The sequence below is a fragment of the Phyllobates terribilis genome, unplaced genomic scaffold (genome assembly GCF_046119375.1).
Source record: "Phyllobates terribilis strain yellow unplaced genomic scaffold, ASM4611937v1 Scaffold_2__4_contigs__length_985480577, whole genome shotgun sequence".
NCBI lineage: Eukaryota > Metazoa > Chordata > Amphibia > Anura > Dendrobatidae > Phyllobates > Phyllobates terribilis.
The window spans coordinates 123974993-123987880 of NW_027362762.1; positions in this window are offsets into that span (position 1 = coordinate 123974993).

A 12888-nucleotide genomic window follows, 5' to 3' on the forward strand; every position below is an offset into this window, starting at 1 on the left:
ACTGGAACTTTTCATGTCTTTGGATCAGCAGTATGTCTGGAAGAGGAAAAGTGAACCATATGCTGAAAAGAACACCCAATTTACCAGTAGTGATATGATTGCGGTCACAGGGGTTGCGCCCACAACCAGGTAAAAAAAAGTAAGGGGGTCCTCCCTTCTGCAGAATTTTTCAGTAGAAAAAGCCGAACTGTGGAGTGGATTTGCACTTTTCTTGCAAGCACAATGCTGAAGTCCAGGGGAAGGCACTGGGAATACTAAGTGAAGCAGCAGTTCTATAGTGTGGGGTAAGCCTTATACAGGGTCTGCGCCACTGCAAATCCATCTTCAAAGCAGAAGCAATGACACCCCAGTATCATTCCTGTCTTGTGCCTCACTCACATGGACACAGGCTGTCATGGGTTTAATGCAACACAGAGGGGCCAGAAGACTGAAGCGTCTTATTTCACATACTCCTGCACTGATGAGAGCACTTCTTCATATTAAAGGGTAAACGTTTCTGTTAGCAATGCATGGGTTAATCTCTTCAGCTTGGAGTCTCTGAAGCTTCCCAGCTTGGATGATCTCAGCTGTTTAGCATTGGTTATTCCGCTCTCCTATATACAGTGGGTACGGAAAGTATTCAAACCCCTTTAAATTCTTCATTCTTTGTTTCATTGCAGCCATTTGGTAAATTCTAAAAAGTTCATTTTTTTTCTCATTAAAGTACACTCTGCACCCCATCTTGACTGTAAAAAAACAAAAATGTAGAAATTTTTGCAAATTTATTAAAAAAGAAAAACTGAAATATCACATAGTTATAAGTATTCAGACCCTTTGCTCAGTATTGAGTAGAAGCACCCTTTTGAGCTAGTACAGCCATGGGTCTTCTTGGGAATGATGCAACAAGTTTTTCACACCTGGATTTGGGCATCCTCTACCATTCTTCCTTGCAGATCCTCTCCAGTTCCGTCAGGTTGGATGGTGAACGGTGGTGGACAGCCATTTTCAGGTTTCTCCAGAGATGCTCAATTGGGTTTAGGTCAGGGTTCTGTCTGGGCCAGTCAAGAATTGACACAGAGGTGTTCTGAAGCCACTCCTTTGTTATTTTAGCTGTGTGCTTAGGGTCATTGTCTTGTTAGAAGGTGAACCTTCAGCCAAGTCTGAGGTCCAGAGCACTCTGGAAGAGGTTTTCATCCAGGATATCTCTGTACTCGGCTGCATTCATGTTTCCTTCAATTGAAACCATTCATCCTGTCCCTGCAGCTGAAAAACACCCCCATAGCATGATGCTGCCACCACCATGTTTCACTGTTGGGATTGTATTGGGCAGGCGATGAGCAGTGCCTGGTTTTCTCCACACATACCGCTTTGAATTATCACCAAAAAGTTCTATCTTCGTCTCATCAGACCAGAGAATCTTATTTCTCATAGTCTGGTAGTCCTTCATGTGTTTTTGAGAAAACTCTATGCGGACTTTCATATGTCTTGCACTGAGGAGAGGCTGCCATCGGGCCACTCTGCCATAAAGGCCCGAGTGGTGGAGGGCTGCAGTGATAGTTGACTTTGTGGAACTTTCTCCCATCTCCCTACTGCCTCTCTGGAGCTCAGCCACAGTGATCTTGGGGTTCTTACTTACCTCTCTCACCAAGGTTCTTTTCCCATGATTGTTCAGTTTTGCAGGACAGCCAGGTCTAGGTAGACTTCTGATGGTCCCAAACGTCTTCCATTTAAGGATTATGGAGGCCACTGTGCTCTTCGGAACCTTGAGTAATGCCTTGCCACAATTCTGTCTCTGAATTCCTTGGGTTGTTCCTTTGAGCTCATGATTCTCATTTGGTCTTACATGCATTGTGAGCTGTGAGGTCTTATATAGAGAGGTGTGTTCCTTTCCAAATCAAGTCCTATCAGTTTAATTAAACACAGCTGGGCTCCAATGAAGGAGTAGAACCATCTGAATATGGATCACAAGGAAATGGACAGCATGTGACTTAAATATGAGTGTCTGCGCAAAGGGCCTGAATACTTATGACCATTTGATATTTCAGTTTTTCTTTTTTAATAAATTTGCAAAAATTTCTACATTTCTGTTTTTTTCAGTCAAGATGGGGTGCAGAGTGTACTTTAATGAGAAAAAAATGAAGTTTTTAGAATTTACCAAATAACTGCAATGAAACTAAGAGTGAAAAATGTAAAGGGGTCTGAATACTTTCCGTACCCACTGTATACTCATCTCTGGCAATCTGGAAAGAGTTGGTTCTTGGTAGATGCATTTGGAGTGTTTATCGGTGACTGCTGCGAGGTGTTTTGACTGTGTGCAAATCCCCATCCTCTCCTATTTGGTTTTCCTTCCTTTTTTCCCTGGTGTTCCTCTCTGTTGTCTGTGAGTGCATATTTGTATGATTGGTGTGGAGACACGGGGGTCTCCATTCACTCACGGGAGTCTTCACTCACTCACCCACTCTACTCAGACAACACAGGGTGAGGGTAAAACAGCGTGGCAAAAGTTTATTTGACCACCAAAGAGACAATAACATATAGAATAGTCCCAGCAAAATACTCAAGATGGTGCAAAATTACAGAGTCCCACCCTTCCGCTGTGACTGCGAGTGATTAGAGCAGCTGTGATTTTGGGGCTTCCAGGGCCGACTACACCCACCAGTGGCATTCTGCTGTTTGTGGGCACCAGGAGGAAACGAAAAGCTTAGGAAACTGACAGTCTATTGAGGTACGTGGCCAGGAGACCCAAGGGTCCCACCCTGGCTTCTCCAAACATATCCATGTAAACAGGTGATCGGATGTTCCCGACCTAGCTTTCTCCGGGCATATCCATGGGTTCCAGGTGATAGGAGAGTCCTTACCAACATCTCCATGGGACCAGGCAACTGGAAGGTCGCAACCTAGGTTCCCCAAATGTATCCATGAGTTCTGTGATAGTCAAAGGAGCAGATCTGTATCCTTCAGCCAGGGCCGTGGTCCCTTAAGCTGTCATCCTGTAGAATCCAAATCTGTGTCCCTTTTGATGGAACCATGTTGTCCTAGCTGTTTCTCTGGCAAGTCACTCTGGTTCTGAAGAGTCTCTCTGACTCTACTTGCAGCATGATAAAAATCCTTTTTATACTGTACTTGCATCTGTGGCTCATCAATCACAGGTCAAGGGGGAAGGTGATAAGGGCTCATGTCTCATTTAATCAATTTGCATAGTTTGGACCATTGCTCTGCAGATCAACAAACTAGCTGGCCTGGTACAATATGTAATCAGCATATTAGCAAACATCATTGTTCCATGACCCTGTTTCTCTGTCCTCTAGAGATAACAGACAATAAGATACAACAAACATCAACTAAAGTGTCAACATTCAGACAATATGACAAAGGCTCCTGACATACTGAAAATAGACATCTGGATAATTAAGATTAAATTCTGTGTTGTCACAATTGGTATTTTCATTTAACCTTGTACATCCTTCTTTGTTTGTCTGGCTTGTGTTCATATATACACTATTCCTCCCTAGTTCCCTGTGTGGGGGAGTGAGACAGATATAGGACTGATTCAGGAGTTCAGCAAGGTACGTGGCCCCAACATCTTCACTATCAGAAGTAATCTGGGGAGCAGGGATAGCTAGAGCGCCACTAGCGTTAGGGACAGGGAAGGATCCCCTGGACCCGGTAATCTGACAACAGAATCGTGACACAGGCACAGCGTTGTGGTGAAATCAAGACCATAGTGCATGCATGCATGCAAGCAAACAATCAATTCAGCAGCTGTTTTGTGTAATATAAGGAATATAAAATTCCACTCTTCTGGTGTCACTGCAGGTGGCACTGTGAGGGGACACTACAAATGTCAGTATTATGGGGACAGTGACTGTTGCTTTCTTTCTTTTAGGGACACTTTGGTTTTTCTTTACTGTGGGCACATTTACTGCTGCTTTTATGGAGGGGTTACTGCTGTTATAATCATAGAGGCACTTCGGATGTCACTATATTGGGGGCACTAAATAATCGCTGTGACTGACATATAAATATAATGGCAGCTCTTCTGAAACACTGGAAAGTACCGAGTATTTGATTGAGACCGGTTTTCTCCTTAACTACTGACATCTTAGCAACACTAAAGAATAGCCGTGGATTTATTTGAAGGGGGATTAATTTCTATTTGCCGTATTTTTCGGACTATAAAATGCACCGGACAATAAGACACACCCCAAATTTTGGGATGGAAAATAGGAAAAAAAAAATTTCGTCTTATAGTCTGAATTGGTATCTTACCTGGGGGGCGGTGGAGGCTGGGTTCCTCAGGAAGCAGGCGGAAGTGGAGGAATGCTGCGGACCCTGGGTGCTCCAGCAGCAGGGAATTGCAGTGGTGGTGGAGCAGGATCATAGGAAGCAGGGCCCTCTGTTCCCTCCCTCAGGAACCCGGTGGCGGTAGCAGAAGAGGTGAGATGCTGCGAGGCTGGTGTCTGGCTGTCGGCGGTGAGGCAGAGCAGCATGTGCTGCTTTTTTGGCGGCAGCGGCCTTCTTTCTGTAGCCATGAGCCTCAGGGAAATGGCTGCCGAGCTCCCAGTCTGCGCATGCGACGGCTCGGGCTGCCATTTTCTTTTAGATCACGACTTCAGGAAGATTGCCATGGCCACCGGAAAAGCATTGCATGCCGCTCTGCCTCACCACCTACAGCCATACACAACCCCCGCAGCATCTCACCTCTTCTGCTGCCGCCACATCTGGGTTCCTGAGGGAGGGAACGGAGGGCCCTGCTTCCTACGATCCCGCTCCACCACCACCGCAATTCCCTTCCCTGGTATGTTAGGACCATAAGACGCACCCCCCATTTTCCTCCCAAATTCGGGGGGGGAGCCCGTTTTATGGTCCAAAAAATACGGTATCTTTGATTTTGGTATAGCGTAACATCATTTATATTTTTATATGGTACATCAGTAATACATATGAAAATAAAAAACTTGAAAATATATCTTATTAGAAAAATCTGCTTCCTTCTGCAACATGATTGATCATTTATTCTCAAAATTCTCAGTTATGGGTAAAATATGTCTTCAGCGAAGTCAGATTTTTACATTACTAAGATATGAGAAGGAAGTTGCTACTGATAAGTAGCTCCTTACTCTCCTTCCATCTGTCAGTAGAAAATGTAACCTCCTATCTCAGTCATGTAACAGTCTGTCATCACTGAATTTTGAAAATGATTCCTCAGTCCAGGAGGAGAAACAAGCACATTTCTCTGATAATATATATTACAAAGTTTCCTATTTTCATGTATAATATTGATTTATGAAATAAAAATTAAAATGATGGTTACTCTTTAAGTGCAGGTAGTGATTTATAGCTCAATACATCTTGACCACCTCTTCACAGGCTTTGTATTGACCAGGTGCAGCATTTTCACTACATAGTAGACCAGGGATATCAAACTCAAAACACACAGAGGCCAAAATGAAAAACTTGGACAAAGTCGTAGGCCAACCAGTATACAGTATAATGGGCCCCACATAGTCCTCCATACAGAATAATGGGCCCAACATAGTCTTCCATACAGAAAAATGTGCCCCATATTGTCCTCCATACAGTATAATGGGCTCCATATAGGGGTGGCGGTTCAGGTGTCGTGGGCCAAATATAACCACACAGTGGGCCAGATTTGGCCCATGGGCCAGAGTTTGACATGTGTGCAGTAGACTATTGATATTGACAATATTTATACTAAACTGTGGATTGGGGAAGGTGCGAGGAGGGAAACAATATTTGTAGGTATATTTCACTGTGGGAATGGAGTGGAGCACAGTCCAACATTTTCTTTGAAGCCAATAAAACTCTTGGACCCTAAGAGTGCTTTCACATTGCGTTCTGTGTCCCTGACGGGGAATACGTCCCATATCTCCTGCAAAATGGGGTCTGGGCGTATGGACCAACAGGGCCATAGACTGTAATGGTGACGGCAGAGTGAACGTGCTCTCTGACATGCACCATTTTCGAGAGTGTACGCCTGCAAGAAGAGGACACCTAGACGCAGTCTACTACATCTGGGTGTCCGCCTCCTTGAGGTGGACACTCCTGAAAATGGCGCACATCAGAGTGCACGTTCACTCTCTCCCGTCACCAGTGCCGTCTATGGCTCTGACGGTGCATACGCCTGGACCCTGTTTTGCGGGGCATTTCAGACATATGCCCCAACGGCTACACAGATCGCAATGTGAGAGCACCCTAAGAAGCATGATGGTGGCTGAATGATGCCCTAGCATTGCTTCTTCTGGCCCTGGAAACCTTCAGCATTTGGGGGGCAAGATAGATGCAATCATGTATAAAGAAACCTTAGGAAAAATAATCATGTCTTCTGTAAAGAAGCTGAAGTTTGGGAAACATTGGAACTTGCAACAGGACAAATATCTCAAGCATACCCCAAAGTTCAACATTGCTTGGTTTCAGTAGAAGTCCTGGAAGATGCTTGAGTGGCCATCACAATGGACTGACTTGAACCCCATAGAAAAACCTTTGACATGATATGACGAAGCTGCAGCACGTAAACCCAGGAATATTAGTAATATTGCCCACGAGAAATGAAAGGATTGGATAATTCTGAGATTGCAGTAGTCATTGAAAGTGGCATTTTGTGATGAATTTGGAGAAATGATTTGTTATATTAGTTGTGTTGGGTAATTTAAATTTTTCTTGTTTGGTTATAGCAAACTTCAGAGAGTTTGTAAATATTGCTAATAATCCTAATTTGAATGGAGTGTTAAATAATTTTGATTGCATCTATACAGTAAATATTGTACTATGCAAAAGTTTTAGTAGCTTCCAACATATAGAGCATGTACTTTCAAATTAATTGCTAAGGATACACCTGAACTATATATTCCGCCCAAAGAAAAAATAGATGCATATAGTCTCTAAAAATTCATACATTTTATTGAAGATAAATAATTAAAAAACATATATGTTCAACAGAGAAATGCAATGGAGGACCACATGATACATCAACATAATTAAATGTTACCATGCTATGTCGCTTAAAGAGAGATGTACATCATAAAGATATCATATACTGTAGGTTTCTGCATTGTGCAAAGAAAAATGCTGCCTTTTTTGAGCTACTAGCACTAATTGCTTTAAATGATAGATAAGAATAAAATGACTTACATATTATTGCAGACTCGAGTGGTGTGTGATCCTAGTGCCCCAACGCACGTTTCACATTTTGCTTCATCAGGAGACTAGTGTTGAGCCACCCCCGTAGTGTTCGGGTTTGTTTCGGTTCGTCGAACACCGGGATGTTCGAGGAACTGTTCGTCGAACTGTTCGTCGAACACCTTAGAACACCGTCGAACACCGTTAAAACCAATGACAGGCAAACAAAAACACATAGAAACACATAGAAAACACCTTCAAACGTGTCCAAAAGCTAACAAACTGCTCAGAAGACGCTTTCTTTAAAAAAGCCGGCCGGCAATTCAGCAGCGGCATACACCGGTACCCGACAATTTAGACAAGAAGGAATAGAGCATCACACATAGATTAGATAGATAGAAACATGTCAGTCACACATATAAGAAGCACAGTGACAGTGTTGGTTACTGTACTTGTCATTTAGTGTAAAGAATTTATTAAAAAATATAATAGTGTTTTCATGCACTGTCTCTTTAAAAAAGCCGGCCGGCAATTCAGCATCTGTACCCGAAAATTTATAACAGACAGAATAGAGAATCACACATAGATTAGATAGATAGAAACATGTCAGTCACATATATATGAAGTACAGTGACAGTGTTGGTTACTGTACTTGTCATTTAGTGTAAAGGATTTATTAAAAAATATAATAGTGTTTTCATGCACCGTCTCTTTAAAAAAGCCGGCCGGCAATTCAGCATCGGTACCCGACAATTTATAACAGACAAAATAGAGCTTCACACATAGATTAGATACATAGAAACATGTCAGTCACATATATATGAAGTACAGTGACAGTGTTGATTACTGTACTTGTCATTTAGTGTTAAAATAAAGGATTTATTATTAAAAAAATTGGCGTGGGGTTCCCCGTAATTTTAGTCTCTAGCGGAGGTTAAGCAGACGGCTGGGGCAGATGTTTGAAGCCTGGGAAGGGGGTAATACCCACGGAGCTTCCCAGGCTACTAATATCAGCCTCCAGCTGAATACCTAGCCTTTACTAGCTATTAAAATGGGGGACCCCCCCAAAAAAATGACGTGGGGTCCCCCCTATTTTAATAGCTAGCAAAGGCTAGGCAGACAGCTGGGGGCTGATATTAATAGCCCAGGAAGGGTGCCATGAATATTGGCCCCCTCCCAGGCTAGAAACACCAGCCGTCAGCCGCCCCAGAAACGGCGCATCCATAGGATGCGCCAATTCTGGCACTTAGCCTCGCTCTTCCCACTGCCCTGTAGCGGTGGCAGTGGGGTAATAGGGCTGGGGTTGATGTCAGCTTATAATGCCAGCTGACATCAAGCCCAGGTTAGTAATGGAGAGGCGTCTATAAGACACCCCCATTACTAACCCCATAGTTAAAGTTAAAAAAAAAACACAAACACCCAGAATAAAGTCCTTTAATTGAAATAAAGACACAATTCTTTATTGTTCTAAATTAAACCATACTTACCGTCACGCCCATTCCAGCTGAAGCCAACGATCTCCTGCAATAAAAGAAAAATAATAAAGCAACCTCATCCTTACCTTTCCATGGTTCCCACGACGGCTCCAGCTCTGCTACATCGAGATGACAGGCTGGACCGCAGCAGAACGCTGCCATCCAGCCTGTCATCCCGCAGACACTGAGAAGCGCAAGCATGCTTGCGCTCCTCAGTGTCTCTCTGTGACGGCATAAAGATGAGCCGAGGTCATGTCCAATGAACTCAGCTCACCTCATGCACGTCACTGACAGCGTGGGAAAATTCTCACGCTGAAGCGCTGAGTGCAGGAGAATTTTCCCACGCTGTCAGTGACGTGCATGAGGCTGATATTTAAATTTGGCACACAAATCGGTGATTGGTCGCGGGCAGCGTCCGCGACCAATCAGCACAGTAGTGTTTAACTTTGGCGGCAAGATCAGTGATTGGTCGCGCGCCAAGACCGTGACCAATCACCGATTTGGGCGCCACATTTAAATATCGGCCGCGACCAATCAGCACAGTGTTGTTTAAATGTGGATCCAAGATCGGTGATTGGTCGCGGCCGATATTTAAATTTGGCGCACAAATCTGTGATTGGTCGCGGGCAGCGTCCGCAACCAATCAGCACATTAGTGTTTAACTTTGGTGGCAAGTATCCCGGCCCGCAGCGCCGCTCCCCGGTCCTCCCTTCACACCCTAGTCGCTGATGTCCCCACAGTATCCGCATGGTGTTATAAAGGTCCGGACATTTGAACTCGGCTCACCTCATGTACGTCACTGACAGCGTGGGAGAATTCTCACGCTGAAGTGCTGAGTGCAGGAGAATTCTCCCACGCTGTCAGTGACGTGCATGAGGTGAGCCGAGTTCATTGGACATGAACTCGTCTCATCTTTATGCCGTCACAGCGAGACACTGAGGAGCGCAAGCATGCCTGCGCTTCTCAGTGTCCGCGGAATGACAGGCTGGATGGCAGCGTTCTGCTGCGGTCCAGCCTGTCATCTCGATGGAGAAAGAGCTGAAGCTGTCGTGGGAACCATGGAAAGGTAAGGATGAGGTTGCTTTATTATTTTTCTTTTATTGCAGGAGATCGTTGGCTTCAGCTGGAATGGGTGTGGCGGTAAGTATGGTTTAATTTAGAACAATAAAGGAATGTGTCTTTTTTTCAATTAAAGGACTTTATTCTGGGTGTTTGTGTTTTCTTTTAACTTTGACTATGGGGTTAGTAATGGGGGTGTCTTATAGACGCCTCTCCATTACTAACCTGGGCTTGATGTCAGCTGGCATTATAAGCTGACATCAACCCCAACCCTATTACCCCACTGCCACCGCTACAGGGCAGTGGGAAGAGCGAGGCTAAGTGCCAGAATTGGCGCATCCTAAGGATGCGCCATTTCTGGGGCGGCTGACGGCTGGTGTTTCTAGCCTGGGAGGGGGCCAATATTCATGGCACCCTTCCTGGGCTATTAATATCAGCCCCCAGCTGTCTGCCTAGACTTTGCTAGCTATTAAAATAGGGGGGACCCCACGTCATTTTTTGGGGGGGGTCCCCCATTTTAATAGCTAGTAAAGGCTAGGTATTCCGCTGGGGGCTGATATTAGTAGCCTGGGAAGCTCCGTGGGTATTACCCCCTTCCCAGGCTTCAAACATCTGCCCCAGCCGTCTGCTTAACCTCCGCTAGAGCCTAAAATTATGGGGACCCCCACGCCAATTTTTTTTTAAATAAATCCTTTATTTTAACACTAAATGACAAGTACAGTAATCAACACTATCACAGTACTTCATATATACGTGACTGACATGTTTCTATCTATCTAATCTATGTGTGAAGCTCTATTCTGTCTGTTATAAATTGTCGGGTACAGATGCTGAATTGCCGGCCGGCTTTTTTAAAGAGACAGTGCATGAAAGCACTATTATTTTTTTTAATAAATCCTTTACACTAAATGACAAGTACAGTAAGCAACACTGTCACTGTACTTCATATATGTGTGACTGACATGTTTCTATCTATTTAATCTATGTGTGATGCTCTATTCTTTCTATTCTAAATTGTCGGGTACAGATGCTGAATTGCCGGCCGGTTTTTTTAAAGAGACGGTGCACGAAAACACTAATATTTTTTTTGATAAATCCTTTAACACTAAATGACAAGTACAGTAAGCAACACTGTCACTGTACTTCTTATATATGTGGCTGACATGTTTCTATCTATCTAATCTATGTGTGAAGCTCTATTCTTTCGGTTCTAAATTGTCGGGTACCGGTGTATGCCGCTGCTGAATTGCCGGCTTTTCATGTTTCACTGTGAGCACTGTTCCCATCGATTTGGGCAATCACTGTAATGCCACAACCACCATGGCTGTGGCATTACAGTGAGTGGCAGACAATCCCTGCATGATTGGTGCTCAAAATAGCGCCAGACATGCAGGACAAGCTTTTGGTGCACGAACAGTTATCGAACATAACCTCGAACAGCCGAATTTTTTGCAAATCGTTCGGGTTCGTTGAGCAACTCGAACACCGCCCAAAACAGCTCGAATTTGAGATTGGCGAACAGTTCTAGTCGAACACCGCTCATCTCTACAGGAGACATAATGATGTTTTTTAATTATTTATCTTCAATAAAATGTATGAATTTTTAGAGAATATATGCACCCACAAGTTTTAGTAGGTGCGGAAAAAATGCTGAAAAGTAAGAATGTCTTCAAAAATAGAAGTGTTAATAGTTTCTTTTTATCAATTCACAAAATTCAAAGTGAATGCACAAAAGAGAAATCTAAATTAAATCAGGATTTGGTGTGACCACTTTTTGCCTTCCAAACAACATAAAAGCATCATTTCTTCTAGGTACACTTGCATGTACAGTAGTTTTTGATTGAACTCGGCAGGCAGGATCTTCCAAACATCTTGTAGAACTAAACACAGATCTTCTGTGGATTTATGCTTGTGCTAATCCTTCTGTCTCTTCATGCCCGGATAGACTTGATGTTGAGATCAGTGCTTTGTGGGGCCATATCATCACTTCCAGGACTTCTTGTTCTCATTTATGCTGAAGATAGATGTTAATGACATTGACTTTATATGTGGGGTCATTGTCTTGCTACAGAATAAAGTTCAAGCCAGACACCTTCCTGATGGCACTGCAACATGGATAAGAATTGTCCCAATCTGTTTGACTTTTAATCTGTCTAGACTGTTTATTGCAATGTAATTTATATGTGAGGAGTTAATATGTAATTCATCTAATGTCATAACATTCAATGTTGATGGCATTTCTCTGCTCTAGAAGAAAACTATTGATTATGCCTTGTCCTAATTTTTTCATATTTCTTTTTTTCTAGCATTAATTGCTTAGTATAAAAGTGATGACAGATTATTATTCCCAGAGACAAAATTCACTAAGAGCTTAATTGAGAGAAAGTATTTTACAATTTATGATTCTGATGAATGGACAACACTACAGGAATCAGGAGATACAGAGTGCTGTCATCTGTGCTAGCATTCACCTACCAATTACCAAACACGTTAGATTTATTCATTTTTGGTCTAATTTCATCTGTAAAATTCTACCAGTATGATATAAAATGTTTTCACTTATATTGAATAAATGGTGCAACAAATCCCTTAATGCATCACTCACTTACATAATGTTATTTATAATATGGCTGGTGGGCAGCATAGTGATAGCATGCTGAGGAGTGTAGTTATCATTATGCGAAATATCCATATTTTGGCATTTATACAGCTGTTGTCTTTTAACCTGTTTTGTGAAACTACAACACCCATCTTATGTTGCTTATATTAAAGTAACCCAATACCCTTGACATTAAATGTGACAGTATACAGTATTTCTAACTTAGTATACACAAATGATTACCCAATGCAGATACATTCATGCAGTGACAGGGGTAAAAACTCAATAAATATTAGAAACTACTTCACACCAAGGGACATGACGTAAAAAACCCAACAGCAGGAGTATATTGTGCCAAAAATAAATTTATTATATGAAAAGTTGTCAATAACATGAATACATTGATGCATAAACAAGAGGCTGCTAAGATATGCGGGGACATACAATCCTAATACACCTAACAAATCCCGTGCAGAGTGTGCTGATATGGAATAAAGGACAGTACTTATTTTCTAGTAGAACAGAATAAGAATTTCCCTGTTAATTATATCAAAAATGGAATTAAAGTAAAGCACTTGCACTGCTGTAGGTGATCGGATGTCCCCGCCTGTCCAATGCACGTGTCACTCTTCTTCA